This window comes from Castor canadensis, chromosome 3 (assembly GCF_047511655.1).
Source record: "Castor canadensis chromosome 3, mCasCan1.hap1v2, whole genome shotgun sequence".
Taxonomy (NCBI): domain Eukaryota; kingdom Metazoa; phylum Chordata; class Mammalia; order Rodentia; family Castoridae; genus Castor; species Castor canadensis.
In genome coordinates, this window is record NC_133388.1 from 182927156 (window position 1) to 182948302 (window position 21147).

Below are 21147 nucleotides of genomic sequence, written 5' to 3' on the forward strand. Positions count from 1 at the left end.
GTTGTTTCCAGGCATATATGCATTACAGCCCCTATTGGTTCATCCCCTCTACTCCTTCACTCCTCCCTAGTCCACTTCCCAAGGTGGCCCCAGGCAATTTAAGATTTCTGTATTCATTCCTGTACAGAAAGCACATCAACCACATTCAAGTATTTGGCTTATTTCCCTTGCCCTATCCCTCCCTTGCACAGCCTCTCCTTAGTGTGACCCATGTCCCATAATATTACTGCATTTGTTTTAGGTCTATAATCCGTGTATGAGGGAGAACATGCAGCTTTTGGCCTTCTGAGACTAACTTCTTCAGTTTCATCCATTAACCTGCGAATGACAAAATTTCATTCTTCTTTGTTGCTGAGTAAAATTCCATTGTGCATAAATACCACATTTTATTAATCCATTAGTTGGTAGTGGGGCATCTTGGCTGTTTCCACAGCTTAGCTATTGTGAATAGTGCTGCGGTAAACATGGGTGTGCAGGTGCTTTTGTTATAATCAGACTCACAGGTATGGCCCTAGGAGTGGGATTGATGGATCATATGGCAGATCTATGTTTAGTTTTTTAGCAGCCTCCATACTGTTTTCCATAGTGGTTGCACTAGCTTGCATTCCCACCAGCAGTGTATGAGGGTTCCTTTTTCTCCACATCCTCACCAACATTTGTTGTTGGTGGTGTTTTTGATGTTAGCAATTCTAACAGGGGTAAGGTGGAATTTTAATGTTGTTTTGATTTGCATTTACTTTATGGCCAGGGATGTTGAACATTGTTTCATGTGTTTTTTAGCCATTTGGATTTCTTCCTTTGCAAAAGTTCTGTTCAGGTCAGTTGCCCATTTCTTTATTGGGTCATTGATTTGGGGGGAGTTTAGTTTTTTGAGCTCCCTGTATATTCTGCTTATCAGTCCCTTGTCTGATGTATAGCTAGAAAAGACTTTCTCCCATTCTGTAGGTGGCCTCTTCAATTTAGAAACCATTCCTTTTGTTGTGCAGAAACTTTTTAATTTCATGCAGTCCCATTTGTCCATCCTTTCTCTTAGTTGCTGGGCCACTTGAGCTCTACTGAGGAAGTCCTTGCCTATGCCTACTGCTTCCAGTGTACTCCTTGCTTTTTCCTCAGCCATGCCCTTCCCAACATGGAAGTGTGTCCTCCATTTTTGCCCTTCCTGCTGGTGACAGAGGAGCTTGACAAAGTTTTTATAGATGATTGGAGACCAAGTGTGGTGACTCACAGTTCTAATCTCACCTTCTCAGGAGGTAGAGCTAGCAAGATCAAGGCTCAAGGTCAGCCTGAGCAAATTGTGAGATCCTATCTCAAAAACAAACCAGGCATTATGGCACATGCCTGTGGTCCCAGCTATTTAGGAGGTGGAGGTGGGAAGATCACTGTCTTGGGGCAAAAGTGTGAGACCCTATCTGAAAAATGACTAAAAGCAAAAAGAGCTGGAGATATGAGTCAAGGGGTAGGGCACCTGCCTACCAAGCATGAGGCCCTGAGTTCAAAAACCCCAGCATCACCAAAAACAACTTCAGCCACAAAAATGAAACAAAACTTATAGGTAATGCAACCGACTTTTTCTCCTTTGGTTGTTTCCAGCTTCCTCAGTGGGCTTCTGTTTCATAGGTCACAGATCATTGTTGAAGATATCAGTTGGTATATTGGCAGCTTCTAGACTGAAAAACCTCTTGGTTCCCAGATGTGAGTGTCTTGGTTCCTGCGTTCATGAGTGTGTCTGAGGAGGAGGGGGCAGCTATACTGTCCCAATTTTCCTTTCTATGTCCTATGCCCCTAGCACAGGGCCTGACAAAGCACGGGGGCGTAGTAGATGTGAGAGAGGAGAGGAAGAAGTTGCTTGTTCATTAATAAGGGCAAGTCTCAAACAGTGAGCTCTGACCAATGATCTTCAGTCTGTGGATGACTGAGAATTCCAGGTTGTGCAGGGCTTTGGTTTTGCTAGCACTAGGTCAGTGCTCCACACTGAGCTTCACCCCCAGCATCAGTGGCTCCTATCCTCATTAATCACTTCTACTTTCGGAAGGACCAAAGGGGAACCTGCTAGGCCCAGCTGACCCTGATTTCCAGTTAGGAGAATGGGTGGGGTCAGCCCAGGCAGAGTGATCACATCCCACATGCTAAAATGGGTAACTGGTGAGCATGTAGAGCCTGCCAGGACTGCTTTGGACCTCATTTTATCCACAGAGATGTAAAGTGACTTACCTAAGACCACACAGATACTTTGCAATGTATGGTTACACCGTGGTATCATTAAAGCTGTGTTCTGTTTTAGAATTGTCCCAAAGTATTTTCCTCCCTGATCTCACATTTTCTCAAACACTGTCCACGTGAGGAAATAGATTTGTGTTCACGTTATGAGGAAATGCAGTTTTTATTTCTATGACTGCATCAGCAGTTGGACACGGTAACCTTCTGAAGGTTACCATGAACCTATAAAGGATCTCTGTGCACTTAGTAGGAGACCCTTTTTCATTCAGGGCAGGAGGCCTGTTGTACGCCTATCACATGTGACCACCACGCAGACTGCACTTCATCTCCTATATTCACACTTGGTCAGGTGGCGTTGGGCAGTTTCCAACCTGCACAACTGTGCTTGACAGCCCTGTTCTCAAGGGTAAGGAACCTATACTCTGGTTCATATTCCCCAGGGCCTACACTTGAGCTGGAAACACTTGGAATGAATATCTCAAAGCCACCTGATTTATTGGTAGTTGGGCTGCAGTCTTTGAGTCTAGGCATGGCTTTAGGCTACCCGATGCAGCTAACTACAACTGGGAATACTGTCTACCTCCATCTCTCAGGAGAACCCTAAAATTAATCTCGAAGTCAGGGCTGGAGCTATAGTGACCCCAATCCAGACACAAGCACCAGAAGTGTAGCTGAAACAGCCACAATTCAAATCCTGGCCTATGTGTTTGGAAGAAGTTAAATGAGAGTTTGGAGGTGCAAAGAAAGTCCCCATCCCCAATCCCACCCTGCTGTGTCCCAGTGCAAGGCTAGCACCTGAGGGAGGTTCCCAGGCCATCCAGCCTGTCCATGGCCATGCCAGTGACCCTGGCTTGGTAACAGACTCCATTGTTTGGCCTTCTTGCTGCAGTGTTCCTTCCATTGTCCCATCCAGGTGCTGACTGAGAAGCACTCAGCTGAGGTTGTCAGAGGGAGGGTGCCTCTGAGGTCCTTCCATGGCCTGGTGGTGGAACTGCCTCAGCTTCAGCCACACCTAACAGAGAGAGTGATTGCCAACTTCCCTCAAGCTCTGTCCAGAGGGAAGATGGAGGACTTGGGCCTTCCTTAATCTCTCATTTTACTCCATAGTCACTCTGCAAAGTCAGTGCTACCTCCCCATTTTACAGATGAAGGCACTGACAGAGCAGTTAAGTTACTCGCTCATGATCACACAACTAGCTAAGAGGCAAGGCCAGGTCTCAAACTGACACCACAGAGCATCTGTGTTGCACCTGTCACGCAGCTCTCCTTTGTGCTGGGTTTGACAGAACTCAGAACTTGGAGCTGGCCACAAAGACCTGCAAAGAGAGCTCTGTCTTTTTCATGGGCATGTTTGCTTTGCTACATTTATCAAGTGCCTACTGTATACCAAATGGTCCAGCATTAATTTTTAGACACCTCACTTAGCAGTTTTCCTGGCTTTGCATGCATTTTCTCATTGAATCCTCAAAGTGAACCTATGAGGAAGTCAGACCATCATCCCACTTTCCCAAGACAAGGTCAAGTCCTCACATCAGGAGAAAGGGACTTGCAAGTCCAGGTCCACAGAACTCTGGTGCTTCTTCTCATCCTAAAGCCCATCGTTTCTCAGAGATGTGTCACAGGGCCCATCGTTGTGACCTGGTGATGCAAGTAGAATGCAGATTCCAGGATCAAGGGCTAGGCCCACTGGGGTAGACTCTCTGCCAGGGAGCTGGGAATCTGCTTTCTGTCAGGTACCCTAAAGGCTCTTATGGGTACACATGTAAACCCACTTCCCTATCCAGGTGTAGAGAAGGTAACCAGGTTCATCTATTGAAAATTCAGACACACGTTTCTGATTTGTGCACTTTTCTGTTACTTTTATGATATGTTAATTAGAAGTTCCTTAAGCACTCCTGTCCCGGATAGGCCCAGCTAGTGTCCACAGTGTTATGAGCACATGGCCGCCTTTGCTGGCCTGTGCTATGTTGCACATTGCACCCTGCTAACTTTCCAGCATGAACTAGAGGGGCCCCACTGTGCCTGGGGCCTGCAGAATCAGGCTATGAGGGTGTCCCTGAATCACCTCGTCCTCAAATACCATGAGCACGCAAAAGTGCCCAGCAGTTCTCATTTTCTTCGCCCCTGAGAATTCTTCCAAAATAGATCACCCTAGTGCCTCCCTCTGAAAACTTCCATCACGTTCTTCAACCCTGAAACCCAGATCAGTACGAAACTGTCCCTGGGGGCCACCGTCCCAGCTCTTCACCAAAGTGTGGCCGGGTATCTGGCTTTCTGCTGAGTGTGTTCTGCCCACAAGCTAATCCTGTGAGCTGCCCTTCCCCTCCACACTTGGGGACTCCTCTTTTGGAACCTCAGTGGGGCCCCACAACAAAACTGCCCCTTCTTCAACCTCTATTCATTGAATCATCCATTCTATTACTTGCTTACTTACTGCTTTAAAGGTGTTTATGAAGCACCCATATGTACTACAAACTCTGCTAGATGCAAAATTTAAAAAATGAATAGGACCCTTTCCTCATGGAGCACAAAGTATCTTTCCAAGTCACTTTTGGCAAATATTTTTGGAGCTAGTTTTTTAATAATCAATGTTGCTGTTGATAAAAATTCTGTTGATGAGATGGGTTTTTTGGGTAGTACTGAGATTTGAACTCAGGGCCTCATGCTTACCAGGCAGGTGCTCTACCACTTGAGCCACTCCACCAGCCCTTATTTGTGTCGGGTATTTTTTGAGACAGGATCTCACGATCTATTTGCCCAGGCTGGCTTTGAACCTCAATCCTCCTGATCTCTGCCTCTTGAGTAGCTAGGATTATAGGCATAAGCCACCAGCACCTGGCAGAGATGGAATTTTTGACCCCTTTCTCCTTTGTAGGCCCTCTAACAATCATTTTGGATGTGTTACTCAATTCTCTCAATAGCATCAGGAGGTAGGTTCATGTTTTTTGATTCTTATGTCCATAGATAAGTCAAGTTTATTTGACTGTATAGCCATTGAATCACAAAAATTCATATGTCATGAGCTTTCTGGGTCCCTCAGAAATGCAAGAGGCTATGGCTGCTTCAGTTCACACAGATCTGGGTGTCTGCTTCAGAGATCCCCAACCTAAATGCCTCCAAATCAGGCAACTTACATGAGAAGTAAAGGTCCTGAGAAACTGAGTTATTTTCTCAAGGTCACATAGCTCATAGAAGCTGAATCCTAATGCTGATTTGGAGTCTGACCTCAGAGGCAGGCCCCTTTAGTTACTGTTCTTTTTGAGTCATCAAAACCATGCAATGAGAAGTGTCAGAAGCACAGGAAAATGGAGTGCAGCAGAGGAAGAAAGATGAAAAACAAGAGCCTGGGGGGAATTTTGCCCTGGTTGGCCTTGGACATAAGGGAATGTGGGAGTATGCTGGCTTTAGAAGTGTGGTGTCCACTGTCTTGTCTAAAAGACAGCATTTTAAAGCTGGGGCTGTGGCTCAAGTGGTAGAGCACTTGCCCCCTGGGTTCAATCCCCAGCACTGCATAAAATGAAAGAAAGCATTTTCCCTCAATCATACAGCCATAAACTCTCGGGGTTGACAGGGATATTGATGTGTTATAATCCAAACCCCACTGGATACAGAATCCCTTTACCACCATAGCACCCTGTGCTCGTCCAGGGTGTCTGGGATACTGTGGGGTTGGGGACCTCACTACCTTCTGAGATAGTGCAATACATTTGTTATAAATTGATGTTGTAGACATCTGGGCTTTGTTCTCCCTTCAGGTAACAGCTCTCCAAGTTTCCTTTGGGGAGCTACCTGCTCCCATTTCAGGAGTTTCTGCTGGGGGCTGTTAGTGGGGGAGTGGGATGTGACTCCAAGACAGGCCAACTAGTCTGTCTTTCATGGGAATGTAAGTCCAGAGTCAAATGACACAAGGAGAGAAACTGACAGAGCCAAATCACAGAGAAGAGAGAATACCCATGATGGTCCCAGGCAGCTCAGGGACCCCTGACCTTGCCAGCCTGCCCTTCAATTCTGTGAGCAACCATATCTTCTTTTAGATTCCTTTTTGGCTTGTTCTGTTTATTAGCTAGCGTTGCTATCTACCTTACCTGATAAACACCACTTGTGTTTTCGTTTTGTTTCTTAATCATAGATGTAATTCATACATGTGGCTTAAAAACATTTTCGAGTGATCCACAGGGTAATTTCCCACCATGCTTCTGCCTGGTTCCACTCCTTGGAGAAACCACTGCTACTCATTTCCTGTGTTCCTTGCAGAAACTTCTGTTTCATTTAGGATAGCTCCATTAGACAGCTCTTCCTTAGTCTTGGTTGAAACCTGTCAGCTTGTGGTTTCCTTTCACTGTGCAGGTTCTGAGTTTGGGGACTCACAGAACTGATGTCACTGACAGCCTTTCAGGGAGCTGATGGTCATCACACCACGTGCCCCCAGCCCCCTGTCCTGGGACCCACCGCTGTCAGTCCCTGCTGCAGTCATGCACAGAGCACAGTGAAGAAGTCATCACTCCAGCCCTGTCCTCTGAACATCCAGCTCTAGCTGGATGTCTCTTCCAGAGCTGGCACCCAGAACCAAACCCAACATTCCATCAGGACCTGACAGAGCAGAGCAGGGCCTGCTTGCTGCTTTCCCAGGGCCTTTTGCTCTCCTGATGAATAAGGAGATTCCCTGAGTGACTTGTTAGCCGCCCATGACACCATTGACCTTCCTGTCCACACATACAGTCAAGCTGTATCCAAATCACGGCTCTTTGATTCTTGATCTCTATAATTTGTTTTTTGAGTTGAGTACTGTAACGGATACATGCCCCTATTAAATTTTCTCTAGTATGCAGATGCATGCTAACATTTTAGGCTTTATGAATTTCCCATAAGTCTCCTGGCTCCAAGAGCATCTATCCTGAGAGCACAATCTCATTTTGTGTAAGCAGAACTTCTGCTTGCTGAAATACAGGCCCACCATCAACCTGGGCACAGATAGACTCAGGTTTTATCTACTCTGCAGCTTACTAATTCTGCTTCTAGAATGTTCTTTGGAACATAATCCAATGTAGCCCTGAACTGCAAAGAGCTGAATAATCCACAAATAAGGACTTGAGTAAATAAATTAAGGTACAGACATATGATGCAATATCTTGTGGTAGTTATAGATCATGCTGTAAAGGATGTATTCGTTACTTTGCACACCTGTGACCCAAATGCTTGAGAGAACAACTTGAAGGAGGAATTGTTTATTTTAGCCCACAGTTTCAGAGGATTCAGCCCATGGTCACTTGGCTCCATGCACTTAGGCAGGACATCATGGCAACAGGAGTTTCCTCACCTCATGGCCAACAGGATGCAGCACAAGGAAGGGGCCAAGGACCAGGTCTAACTTTCAAAGGCCTGTCCCCAGTGACCTGCTTTCTTTAGCTAGGCCCCATCCCCTAAAGTTTCCAGAAGCTCCCGAAATAGCACTAAGTGTTCGAGTGTGTATGACACCATGTGTTGACATGCGTTTACATTGTGAAATGATTATCACAATCAAGTTAATGATCCGCTGGGAGCCAAGTGGTCATACACCAGCCTTTGGGGGGCATTTTGTACTCAAACCACAGCCGAGGAATGATTCATAGTGTGACAAGCACTGATATTGCATAGATAATTTTTAAAACAGCTTATAAATACAGGTGTAATTCAATCCCACTTTTCTATGTATCTAAAGCATAGAACAAAGGTAAGAAGGATGCAAACAAAATTGGTAACAGACCTTCTCTCTGTGTAAAGGCATTCGGATTGATTTTTACTTTCTATTTTTTTGCCTTACTTGTACTTTTAGGTATCATGCTTGTACAACAAAAATTACTCCAATAACAAATGATTGTTAAAAGTACAGGAGACATCCTCACATCCGCTACCTGCACATCCTGTGGTATGTGATATTACTGTTGCTTTATCAATCTCTTTTCCTTTCTCTCTTTCCCAGAGTTCCATAGAGTATTGAAAGCTGTTGAAAAACGGGGGGAGGGAGGTAAAGGGGTAAGGGAGAGTATTCGAAGGGATTGAACAGACCAAAGTAAAGCACATCCACAGAGGGCATACATAGAGACACCACTTTGAACGTCAACTCAAATATTAATTATGAAAACCAGGACTGTAAAATAGGTACAGGGTATGTGGGGGACTAATGGGAGGGGGGAGGGTGAAGGAAGGAGAGTAAGGAGATTAAGGTAGATGGACTTCAAATGCCTATATGAAACAAAATTAGAAAATCTCTTGCAATTGCTTTGGGTGGGGTGGGGAGGGGTAGAGGGAAAGAGACAATGAGGGTAATTTAAGTAATGTACAATATAAGTCTAATTGGAATTGTCACCATGAAACCCTCCCGTATCATGAATATAGCCTAATAAAAATTTATTTAAAAAATAAAGCAGAGGTTAGTTCAAGAAGAATTAATTTAGAAGGTAACACACATGCACAGGAAAGCAATGTGAGTCAACTCCCTGTATAGCTATCCTTATCTCAACCAGCAAAAACCCTTGTTCCTCCCTGTTATTGCTTATACTCTCTCTTCAACAAAATTAGAGATAAGGGCAAAATAGTTTCTTCCGGGTAGTGAGGGGGTAGGGGGTAAGGGAGGGGGTGGAGGGAAGGGGGGAGAAATGACCCAAACATTGTATGCATAAATAAATAAAAGAAAAAAAATAAAGCAGAAAGAAACAATGTTATGTCCTATTCTCAAGATATCTCATTATATATATTCAAATATTTCAAAATAAAAAAAAATCCAAAGTAAAAAAAAAAAAAAGTACAGGAGAAACATAGCACCTCACAGAATGATCTAGAACACAAAATTGCAATTAAAGTATTTAAGGGCTGATGGAGTGACTTAAATGGCAGGGCACCTGCCTAACAAGCATGAGGCCCAGTACCTCAAACCCTATTACCTCCAAAAAAAAAAACAAAAAGAAATGAAAGAGTTGTTTAAAGATAAACTATGTGGATAGTCAAAGGGAATAAATCAGACAGCAGTGTGTGGGATGGGGTGCTTAGTATTCTCACCACATGACAAAGCAAGTGACCATGGGAGGTGATGACACGTTCGTTAACTCAATTGTGATAATCATTTCACAATGGAAACATCCATGTCACACGCTTGAATATATATAATTTTTATTGCCAATTATGCCTCAATAAAGCAGAAAAACATGACACTACCTCTAAGTTCTCATGTTCTTTGATTACTGTGTCCATAGCTAAGTCAAATTCATTTGTGTATCAGTTAAATCACAAAAACTACACACCTTGATGGGTCTGGGTCCCTCAGCTATACTGGAGGCTATGGGTGCTTTAGTTCACCTAGATCCGGGTGTGGAATTCAGGGATCCCAAAGCCAAGTGCCTCAAGGTAGGCAAATTACACAAGTGAATGAAGCAGGCAGGGTGAGACTGTGGTGTACTAAACAACACAGTCCCAGCCAGTCACTGCCATAAGGAGTGCAGGCCTGCCTTGCCAGATCTTCCATTTTTCCTGAGTAGCCAGAAATCTAGATTAAACTCAGAGCCTTGTGTTTTCTAGGCAGGTGTTCTATCTCTTGAGTCACACCCCTACTCTAGGGAATTATCCTTGCTATAGTTTGGGTCTTGAGTGTTCCCCAAAAGGCTTAGTCTCCAATATGGGGCTATTGGGAGGTAGTAGAATTTTTAAGGGGTAAGGCCTATTGGAAAGTCATTGGGGGCATGCCCTAAAAGGGCATAGTGGGATCCCAAACTCTTTCCCATCCTCTCTTTTACTTTTTGACCATGAGGTAAGTGACTTTGCTCTGCCACATGCTCCCCGCCATGAGGTGCTGCCTTGAAACAGGCCCAAAATCAATGCATCCAATTGACCATGGAGTGAAAATTCTATAACTGGGAGACAAATTAAACCTTTTCTCTTTATAAATTTCTTATCTTAGGCATTTGTTATAGTAATGGAAAGCTAACTACCACAATCTTAGAAGAAGAAAAGCTAGTGAAAAGGAGTGAATTTGAAGGATTCTAGAGTTACATGGAATTGTTACGCACAATTGTTCAGAGTTCCTCTGAATTCTGTTCTAGGTTGACAAGAGTTCTAGAAGTAGAAGGAAACTACCACTAGGAAGAATTTTAAATTACTCCTTTTGACCTGTCAAATAGCTATCTATCTATCTATCTATCTATCTATCTATCTATCTATCTATCTATCTATGTAGATATATATATATATATATATATATACACATATATTTATATATGTGTGTGTGTGTTCCTACATTTGTATGTCTGTATATTCAAGTTTGTAACCATTAAGTCAACTTTGAAGCAATATAACAAGATTTTATGGAAAAATGGTTCTTCTGTAGCAGTTGTTTTCTTTGCAAACCCTATCTATAAGTTTTAGCTCAGCAAGGGTCTTACTGTGTAAGCAGTTGTGAAGATCGATTCAGCCATGCTGTGTGCGTAAAGCAGCATGTCCCTGTATGAAAGCGTTGGCAGCTGATGGCAGTTGGCATGGGCTCTATCCCAGCTCTGTCACTTTGAGCTTTGTGACCTTGAGAAGTGACTTAACCCTTGTGGGCCTCACTTAGTATTTCTCATTTGTCACATGAGAGCATCTTGAAGATTCTATCAGGAATGAGCAGAGAATGATCTCTTTAAGCCTGATGTTGGGGCTGGAGGTGTGGCTCAAGCAGCAGAGCACCTGTCTTGCAAGTGCAAAGTTCTGAGTTCAAACCCCAGTCCCACCAAAAAAAAAAAAAAAAAAAAGCCTGATGTTGCATTACTCTCAGGGCTGAAGATAAGCCCAGACTGTTGCCCAAGGGAGCTGCCCTGGTCTCTGCTGCCGAGTGGAACAAGCAGTAGTTACTTATGTTGGATGATGGATTCAATGCTCTCTGAGAAAGGAGTACACACGGTAAAGACATCTCCCCCACCACCAAAACTTGGTTTTATTTAGAAGGAGTTTAGAAACATGACTTACCAGATCTTTCTCAGAAGCATTCCTCAAGTACTCTTCACTGTGGGCACCACAGGTTAGCCTGAGCCTTCTCGCTGATCTCCCAGCCTCAGTCTCTCCTTTATGGAAAGAGTTATCTTCTTTTAAAAGTCGAGCAATGCATTGGTGGAATGAAAACTTATTAGGCAGCCTGGAACCTGCAGGAGCAACTCAACTTCTTGACCTGGCATTCCTACAATGTGTCTTAACGAGAGCACCTTTGGGGGAACTTCATATCCAAACCACAATATTCTGCCCATGCCTCCAAGTCCTCATGTCATCTCATGATGTATGATGCACTTAATCCATCTCCAAAGGTCCCAGAGTCTCAACAGATCCAAGGTTTTTCAAAAGTTCAAATCCAAAGTCCACTCTGAGACTCAAGGCAAACACTTAGCTGTGAGTCCCTATAAAAAGCAAAAGACAAATTACGTACTTCCAAAATACAGCAACATAGACATTCTCAATCCAAAAGGGAGACATCAGTGAATAGTGTGGAAGGATCAGATCAAAGCAAGATGGAAACCCAGCAGGAAAGCATTAAATCCTGTAGCTCCATGTTTCAGCATGGGGGACACACACTGGCATGACATGAGCTCCAAAGATTTCGTACAACTCCACCCTACGGTCTTGATGGCTCAGCCCACACTGCCTCCCTCTTAGGCTGTTTCCACTTGTTGCCTATGGCTTTCCTTGATAGATGGTCCACATTCCTGGCATCTCTAACTTTCTGGGGTCTCCATTTCAACTTTGGCTTCACTCTCATAGCTTCACGCATTGTCTTCTCAGGGGCTGCCTGCAGATGCTCTGAATTGCCTTGCCTCCCAAGCCTCCCTTTGAAATCTGGGTGGAAGTCTCCATGACCCCAGAACTCTTGCTTTCTTCATGTCTGCAAAACCAATATCATGTGGACGTTGCCAAGGTCTGCTGCCAGCTCCATCAGTGTCTGGGTCCTCTCAGACCACAGCTGCAGTGACCTCTGAGTACCTGGGTGGCTAACCATGGGGAAACACTTCCTTATGCAGTCTTGTGTGAACATGGCACCCCAAAGCTCTCTTCTCAAAGCAAAGTCTTTCAAATGAACTTACAACTTTACAACCTTGAGACTACAACGGGAGGGGTCCAGTCAAATCCTGACATGCCCTCAAGATATCTTTCCTATTGTCTCCATGCAAAGTACTTGACTTCTTTTAATTGACACTAATATCGTCAGCAACCACATCTCCCTAAACCCTGATTTTATTTTTTATTAATTTTTAATTTATTTTTTATTATTCATATGTGCATACAATGCTTGGGTCATTTCTCCCCCTTTCCCCCCACCTCCTCCCTCTCCCCCCAACCCCCTCGATACCAGGTAGAAATTACTTTGCCCTTATCTCTAATTTTGTTGAAGAGAGAGTATAAGCAGTAATAGGAAGGAACAAGGGCTAAACCCTAAGTTTAAACTCACTCCTTTTCCAGCCAAAGTGCAAGTCTCTCAAATCTTTCTGTAAATCTGGCTAAAGGTAGTGAGCAATACCCATGCCACAGCCTGAATGCTGGGCTACCTTGACATAATCTAATGGATTAATTAGTTCATCATTTTTAAACTCAGACTCCCACAAAGTCTCAGGGCATGGACAAGTTCTTTGCCAGAATGCAACACAAATGGCCAAATCCCTGCAGAGTCCTCATTTCCATCTGAAACCTTGCAAGCCAGTCTTTACTGTCTGAGTTCCTATCTGCATTCTGGTCTTCTGAACTCCCACCAGAATCACCCGTTAAGCTCCAGTGATAACTTTCAAAGCTTTTCTGGCCAGTTTCTCTCAAGTTTTCTAGCCTGCTTCTCCCACAAACCAGTTCCCAGGCCTCTGAATCACGTGGGCAGATAGAAGCACAGCAGATTCCACTTCATGGCATCAATTTTCTTAGTCACTTTTTGCACAGTGACAAAATACCTGAGAAAAACTGAAAAAAGAAGAAGGATTTAGCTGGGCACTAGTGGCTCACGCTGTAATCCTAGCTACGTGGGAGGCTGGGATCATGAGGATCATAGTTTGTGGCCAGCCTGGGCAAATAGTTTACAAGGCCTCATCTCCAAAAATAGCCAGAGCAAAATGGACTGGAGGTGTGGCTCAGGAGGTAAAGTGCCTGCTTTGCAAATGTGAAGATATGAGTTCAAATCTAGCCCTACCAATAAAAAAAGAGGAAGGATTTATCTTGGTTCATGGTTTTAGGCTATGGTTGCTTGGATCCTTTGCTTGTGGGCCCATGATTGGTGGAGAGGCAGAATCTCATGGGAGTGAGTGTGTGATGGAGCAAAGTGGCTCATTTTGTGGGAGACTGGAGGAAGAGAGAGACAGGAAAAGTCTGGGGGCAAGATATACCCTTTAAAGGCATGACCCCAGCAGCCTACTTCCTTCAACCAGGTCCCCCTCCCACTAGCCCATTCAGTGTGAACTCATCAACTCATGATTAATGCATTGATGACATTAGTGCTCTCAAGATCCAATCACCTCCTTTTCTTTTCTTTTTTGGTTGGCTGGGGGTTTGAACTCAGAGCTTCACACTTGCAAAGTAAGTGCTCTACCACTTTAGTCTCACCTCCAGCCCATTTTGCTCTGGTTATTTTGGGGATAGGGTCTTGAACTCTGATCCTTCCAATCTCAGTCTCCCAAGTAACTAGGATTATAGGATTGAGTCACCAGTGCCAGGCTCCAATCACCTCTTAATAGCACCACCAGCTGGAGAACGAAGCCTGTAACACATGAGCCTTTTGGGAGAAGGTTCATGTCTAAACAGTAACAATGTTCCTTGAACCTCTATTCACTCCCAAAGTCCTCTGTGTCGCTTTCAGCTGCACGTTTGTGTGTGTGCACGCCCATCTACCTCCTTACTAGACTGCAGCCCCCTTAGGACACATCCTCACCACCACATTCAGATTTTGGCCATTCTCGCCTATGTTAGCGTGGAGCCAGGCACTTTGTGAGTCTGCAGAATTACTGCCTGAATTTGCTGAGTGCTAGTAACACACAGGGGATTTTCTCCGGACAAAGGAGGTTTGTTCGAGTGCTGTTTATTGTGCTAACTTAATAGGTTTGCATTGCATGCTTCCTGCTTTTGTAAATTTTTACAGCATGCAAGTCAGAGTTAATAGTTTTAATTACTTAACTAAAGACCTCAATTCCTTCTTTTAAAATGCTTTAGGGCTTTTATATCTAAGAGCTTTCACACACTTTATTTATTAAAGGCAGAGTTTGGACTGCCCTACACTTGGAACATATCCTGATTGGTATATAGCCTCAACAAACTAGAAAGATCAGAAAATAGATTATGCATGAAGTGATACGATGTTTGGAGCACCAGATGAGGTGTCAGAACTCTTCACTGACCACGGCTAACAGGTGGCCAAATTTCTTTCAACCTCAGTTTTCTTGTGTGCAAAATGGGAAGAATAATAAATAAAGACATGCCTGTAACAGTTTTAAAGCTAGTACATATAAAAGTGATTGTGATTTTTAACAGTGGAGCAAGACAGAAGATTTTAGAGACCCTTTGTTCTTCCAGTGTAATTTTTAGAGATATCACAAAAAAAGGCAACAAAGAAAGGCAGAGAGCTTGGAGATGGGATCAAATAGCAAGTATAAATCATAATTTTCATCAAATGAATATCTAAGTAATTCCCAGCATCTTTTGTTATAAGTTAATTTATCTGATGCTAAATCAATGCAATTGTAATTACCAATAACAAAAGGTTGGTATATCTAAAAAAAATACTAAGCATATTCCACATATAATATCATTTAATCTTATAAAGGAAATACTAGTAACATCTCTACTGTACATTTGTTAAAAACATATATGATTAGGCTAAATATAGGCCTGTCTTATTCTAAAGCTCAGATTCTGTCACTTCCTGTTACCTTGTAGGTAGGCTGACACTTTCAGCAGTATGTGAAGTCCATTAATCTTTAATATAATTGTGGATATGTTTGGAGGTAGGCCTGCTATTTTAATACAGTTGTGTACTGCAGAAGCACAGTTCAGTCAATGAGAGGCCACAGGTACTACGTTGGTCCCATAGTTATGTCCATGCTGTGTTATTTCTGTACGTATCTCTGTGATGCCCAAACATCAATGACATCACCTGATGACGCTTTTATCAGAAGTATTTTAACCACACATTTCTCAGAAAGTATCCTGTTGTCTGGCAACACGACTTGTTTTCTGTTTTTTCTTGTTCTGGTAGTCTTCTGCCTTCCTGCTTTTTGTTTTAATTCAGTATTTCTCAGTCTATTTTTTCATTATCATCCTCCTAAATGAGGCTGTTTAGATACTTTTACCTTAATCGTATCTCCCTGAAGTTTTAATATCATGAATATACTGTATGTTTGTTGATGTACTCAGTAGATAGCCTGTGCTTCATACACCAAAAGAGTTAAGATTATTTTACTGCCAGGAGCCACATTCCAAACTCTGTGGTGCATCAGTTCCCTCATGAAGAATGCGTGGTTTACCGGGTGCCTGTGGCTCATGCTTGTAATCCTAGCTACTCAGGAGGCAGAGATCAGGAGGATCACAGTTCAAAGCCAGCCTGGGCAAAGAGTTCACAAAACCCTATCTCCAAACACCCTTTACAAAAATAGGGCTGGTGGAGTGGCTCAAGGTGAAGGCCCTGAGTTCAAGCCTCAGTACAGCAAAAAAAAAAAAAAAAAAGAATGTGTGGTTTAACTCAATAATTTTCAGAACTTGATTTAAATTTACGTACTAGCATTTTAACTGTATCTCTATTTTTTAGTGGTTGCTCTAAGGATTAAAATATGTCCTTAACTTTTCTCAGTGTAGAGTTAATGTCCCATTTCATTAAAATGTCAGAATGTTATAAGCATATGAGTGCATCTGCATCTGCTTCCAGTCTCAGTGTCATGGTTGTCGTAGGTAGTACATACCTCTACTTGAGTTACAAACCTACAAGACAGCCTCATACTTTTTGTTTAATCAGGCATACGTATTTTAACAAAATTAAGAGAAAAAAATAAACATTTGTATCTACCCATAAATTCACCATTTCTAATGCTTTTCTTTTTCCTTAAGATATAAGCTTCCATTTGGCATAATTTCTCTTTGGTTTGAATCACTTCTTTACTTTTTTTTTTAATGGTGCAGGTCTGCTGGCAACAAGTTCACTTACTTGTTCTAAAATGTGTTTCCACTGGATATAGAATTCTGGGCTGACAGGTATTTTTTGTTGTTCAGCAATAAAAACATGTTATTTTACCGTCTTTTGTACCTCACGGTTTCTAATAAAAGTTAGGAATTATTCAAATTGGTGTTGCTCAGTTATCAGTTTACTCTGGCTGCTTTCAAGATTTTTCTCTTTGTTTTTGGTTTTCAGCAATTTCATTGATTTCACTACCTGCAGTTTTCTTCAGTGGTGTTTATGGAGTTTCTTTAATTTGTAAATTTATGTCTTTCAACAAGTTTGAGAATATTTGACCATTGTTTAAGATTTTTTTCTGTCACAGCAATTGTGACAGAAAAAAATACGTATACAATTGAACTCAATTGTATACATCTAGATTGATATTTCCCCACAGGTTTCACTTTTTCTTCTTCAATCTTTTTTGTCTTCAGATTGGATAATTTGGGGTTGGAGGCTATAGCTCAGTGGTAGTGTGTGAGGTCCTGGCTTCAATCTAAGCACCCGCCCCTCAAACAAAATCTATGGGCAAATTGGATAATTGTACTGATCTACTTCACGTTCACTGGCTTTTTCTCCTGTCACTTCCATTCTTCTCATAAGCTGATCCAGTGAGTTTTAAATTTCAGATCATTTATTTTTTTCAGCTATAGAATTTCTATTAGTTGATTTATTTTTCTTCTGTGATTTCCTGTCTTTTCACTCATTTCGATGACTCCCTCCTCTGTCCCAAGTTCATTGCCATGGGCCACTCCACCCAGCATGGTCAGCAATATCAGCTGTGGATATGACTGGGCCCAGAGCATCTCAAACAAGATATTCTGCAATGATCGGCTGATCCAGAGTCTTCCTTTCTCCAAGCCAGTGGGTGCTGCCAGCAAGCCTAGGCCCATGTGAAAGAGAGAACTGGGCACAGGTCTACGGTGGTCTCTTGTTTCCCACACGGCCTTCTCCGTCTTGGCTTTTTGTCCAAGTCACGAGCAAGTCAAGCTCAATGCTCCAGGACATCTCTGCCTGCCTTTGACTCCCTGAGTCCAGGCCCATCAAAACCCAGCTGTCCTGGGACCTTACTTACACAGAGCTCTACTCTCTGCTAGGTGGTTTGAGTGGATTAAGTGAAATTATTGCCTTGCATTTCTCTTAAGCTTTTAAAGTATTTCTGTCCAGATTATCTTTTTTTTGGTGTGTGTGTGTGTGTGTGTGTGTGTGTGTGTGGTTCTGGTGCTTGAACTCAGGGCCTTCATCTTGAGCCATGCCACCAGCCCTTTTTTATGATAGGTTTTTTCAAGATAGAGTCTTGCAAACTATTTGCTTGGGCTGGCTTTGAACCACAATCCTCCTGATCTCTGCCTCGTGAGTAGCTAGGATTACAGGCATGAGCCACTGGCGCCCATCAGATTATCTTTTTGAATACAGCAAGAATACAAGAAACCATCACAAGTAAATGCTGTTTCCTACTGTTAGACCTACAGAAGGATCTATGTGTGTGGCAGTTCTATTTCCTTGGCTGTGCAGTTTTTCTACAAAAAGCAGTAGTTAATTTAAAAGCTTTTTGTTTATTGTCCTTGTAATTTGAGAGCACCAAGTCCTAACCCTCAGACACCAGGACGGCCCTTGTACCCTGAGCATACTTCCAAAGTATCACCAGTCACTCCACAAACAAATGATGACATGAAATTGTGCCATGATCTTGCCATGCTGGCTGCAAGATGCGCACTTTCTGTAAATTTACGATGATACATGTGACACTCGCAGCAAGTCCAGACTACTCATACTAATGTTGAGCCATGGCCCCAGCCTGTTCTGATTTGGTTGTTTTTGAGATAGGGCCTCACATTTATGTCCAGGTGGCCTACACCGTGATCCTCCTGTGTACCCTTCCCGCATAGCTGGGATGACAGGTGGGCATCACCATGCCTAACTTTAACTGGTTGCAATGGGGTCTCATGAACTTTTTGGCTGGGCTGATCTTGAACTGTCATCTTCCCAATCTTTGCTTCCTGAGTAGCTATGACTACAGGTGTGAGGTACTGAGCAGGTAAAATATTTTTCTTAAAAAAATTTTAAAAATCGCATTTTAAGCAAATGGTATAGTTAAAGAGTATTCATAAGGACTTTCAAAATCTGATCTAGTGGGATCCACATTTCAGTCTTTCTTCAATAAGCTCAATTCTCACAACCATTGCTCTTTTTTTTTTTTTTTTTGGCAGTTCTGGGGCTTGGAACTCAGGGTCTATACCTTGAGCTACTCCACCAGCCCTGTTTTATGATTTTTTTTTTCAATATAGGGTCTTGTAGAACTATTTGCCCAGGCTGGCTTTGAACTGTGATCCTCCTGATCTCTGCCTCCTGAGTAACTAGGATCACAAGCTAGCCACCAGCGTCCAGCCCCATTACCTTTTCTTATGCCCATAGAAATGATAGTTGTTTTTGCTGGCAGGCTTGCTCTGAGCCAGGCACTGTCCACGCTCTGTATGACCTCATTTACTCTTCCCCAGGAACTCTGAGGTGAGTTCTATTTATAGCTCCCTGCAAAGACACAGGAACTGAGGCTGTGACATGAAGTCAGTGGCTTTCCCAGAGTCTCACAGCCAGAGAACAGAAAATCCAGCCTCGGAACCAGAGCTCCTGCACCATCACTTCTCTTCCTTGGTTACTTTCTCACAGAAACTGTGTACATTTCTTTCACTCATTAAATGTTGGTCATTTAAGCGTACAGGAACTGGACTCCTTCCTGCCAGGACTTTCTGCTCTAGAACTGGTGTAGACATGAGGCATACCACTCAAGGCAAGACAAAGTAGACTGAAGCAGAAATAACAGTCTTTGAAATTTTATGTGTTAGGAATACCTTATTTATGTGATTTCATTTAATTTTGCAATTTTTTGGAGATGGCACAGAGATTTAAGTTCCTTAATAATTTGCCCAAGGTACACTTGTAAAAGTGGAAGAACTCAGCTGTACCAGTCAGGGTTCTTCAGAGAAACAGAACCAATAGTTTAGATTTAGAGAAAGAGATTCCGTGTGAGGGCTAAGCACGTGATTATGGAGTCTGAGAAGCCCCAGGAGCTGCCTTCTTTGAGCTGGAGGTGTACAATAGCTGATGGTGCCACTCCAGTCCATGCCTGAAGGCTGAGAACCAGGTGCAATAAGTTCAAGTCTGAGTCTAAGGGACAGAGATCCAGGAACAGTGATGTGTGAGGAAAGGATGTAGGGGAAGATGGATTTCCTGGCTCAAACAGAAAGCAAATTTCTCTCTCTCCATCTTTTTGCTCTCCTAAGGCCCTTGACAGATTGGACGATGCCTACCCACTTTGTCGAAGATGGATCTTTCTCAGTCTACGGACTCACATGCTAACTCTTTCAGGCACACTCTCACAGACACATCTGGAAACAATGTTTCACCAGCTATCTGGGAATCCCTTAGCCCATTCAAGTTGACACATAAATTCACCACCACCCCAACAAACCAGGGTCTGAACCTTGGCCCTTCATGTTCATCTTAGGAACAAATAGAAGTTTAAAAGAATGAAAAAAAAATCACTTGAATTTTAGAGGATGAGCACGGGCCTGATTGAAGGAGAGGTGGCATCTGGAATCTTTGAAAGAGGGTTGGTGTGGGAATGGAGAAGAGAGGGTATTACAGCAGAGAGATGAACAGGTGAGCAAAGGAAAGAAGCAGGGTTGGACCATGTGTTTGAAGAGGGGCAAAGATGCTAATGAGTGAAAGCTAGGATGTGTGTAGAAGATGAGGGGCATCACTTGGAAAGGTGGGTTCGGGCTCCCCTGAGAACTCTCTCTTGGCAGGGGAGAGGAGATGTTGAAGGTGTGGGAAGTCCATGATGTAATAAGGGCTGCATAAAGTCAAGAAAGATCGGCTTTATGAGCTTCAGGCTGACTCACAGCCGATGTCTCTTGGCTGTTCTGGCCCTCAATCTACCTTTTCTTAGCTTCTCTTTCTCCCAAGAAGTGAACGGAATGAAAAAACAAAAGAAAGCATTGCTGCTCAGTGTGTATTCCTATTTCTTCTTTCTTGTAAGAGTTTCTTCCTTTACAGTCCACGAGAAGACATCCTTCCTTAAGGAAAATGGTTAGTGAATGTATTAAAATTTAAACACTAGTAACAGACAAGTAATCATTAAGTTAAATGAGTCAAAACCACATTAATAATTATTTTAAAAATTGATGGCATTTGATGCTTGTGACAGTGTGATGATCCAGTCTACCAGATAGTCCTCAGAAGAGTGTAAGTTCATGGTCACTGCCCAAGAATCCTGCTAGGAGGAATCCACTCAAAGACAGATTTGTACCCAGAGAAGTTCACTGCAAATTATTTAGAGCAGCTAAAAATTTGAAATAATTCTCAAGTCTGACCTTAGAAGAGAGGTTAAGCAAAGTAGGAGGCAGTCCTATGGTGTAGTGGTAAGCAATGTAATTATGATTTGATGGAGCTTAGATCTTAAAAATAATTCCAATTTTGTACATAATACTTGAGAGATGGCTGTGGTTGGCGCACACCTGAGATCCTGCACACGGGAGGTGGTAACAGGAGGGTCATGAGTTCAAGGCCAGCCAGGGTGACATAGCTAGACCCTGTCATAATATTTGAAAACTTGAGGTAAAGTTAATATTCTTATTGTTCTCTTGCATCAGTCTTGTTCTTCCCCATCTTTCCAGAGATACTCTTTCTTCTTTCTTTCTTCTTCTCCTCCTCCTCCTCTTCCTCCCTCTCCCAACCTTCCCCTCCCCCTTCTTCTTTTT

General features: G+C 42.9%; 1 non-coding gene across 1 annotated transcript; it reads right to left on the reverse strand.

Annotated features, from left to right (window-relative positions):
• Window positions 1-4848: 4848 nt before the first annotated feature.
• Trnat-ggu (transfer RNA threonine (anticodon GGU)) lies at window positions 4849-4921 on the reverse strand. The gene has a single exon. It is a non-coding gene; the product is annotated as a tRNA-Thr (tRNA).
• Window positions 4922-21147: the final 16226 nt, after the last annotated feature.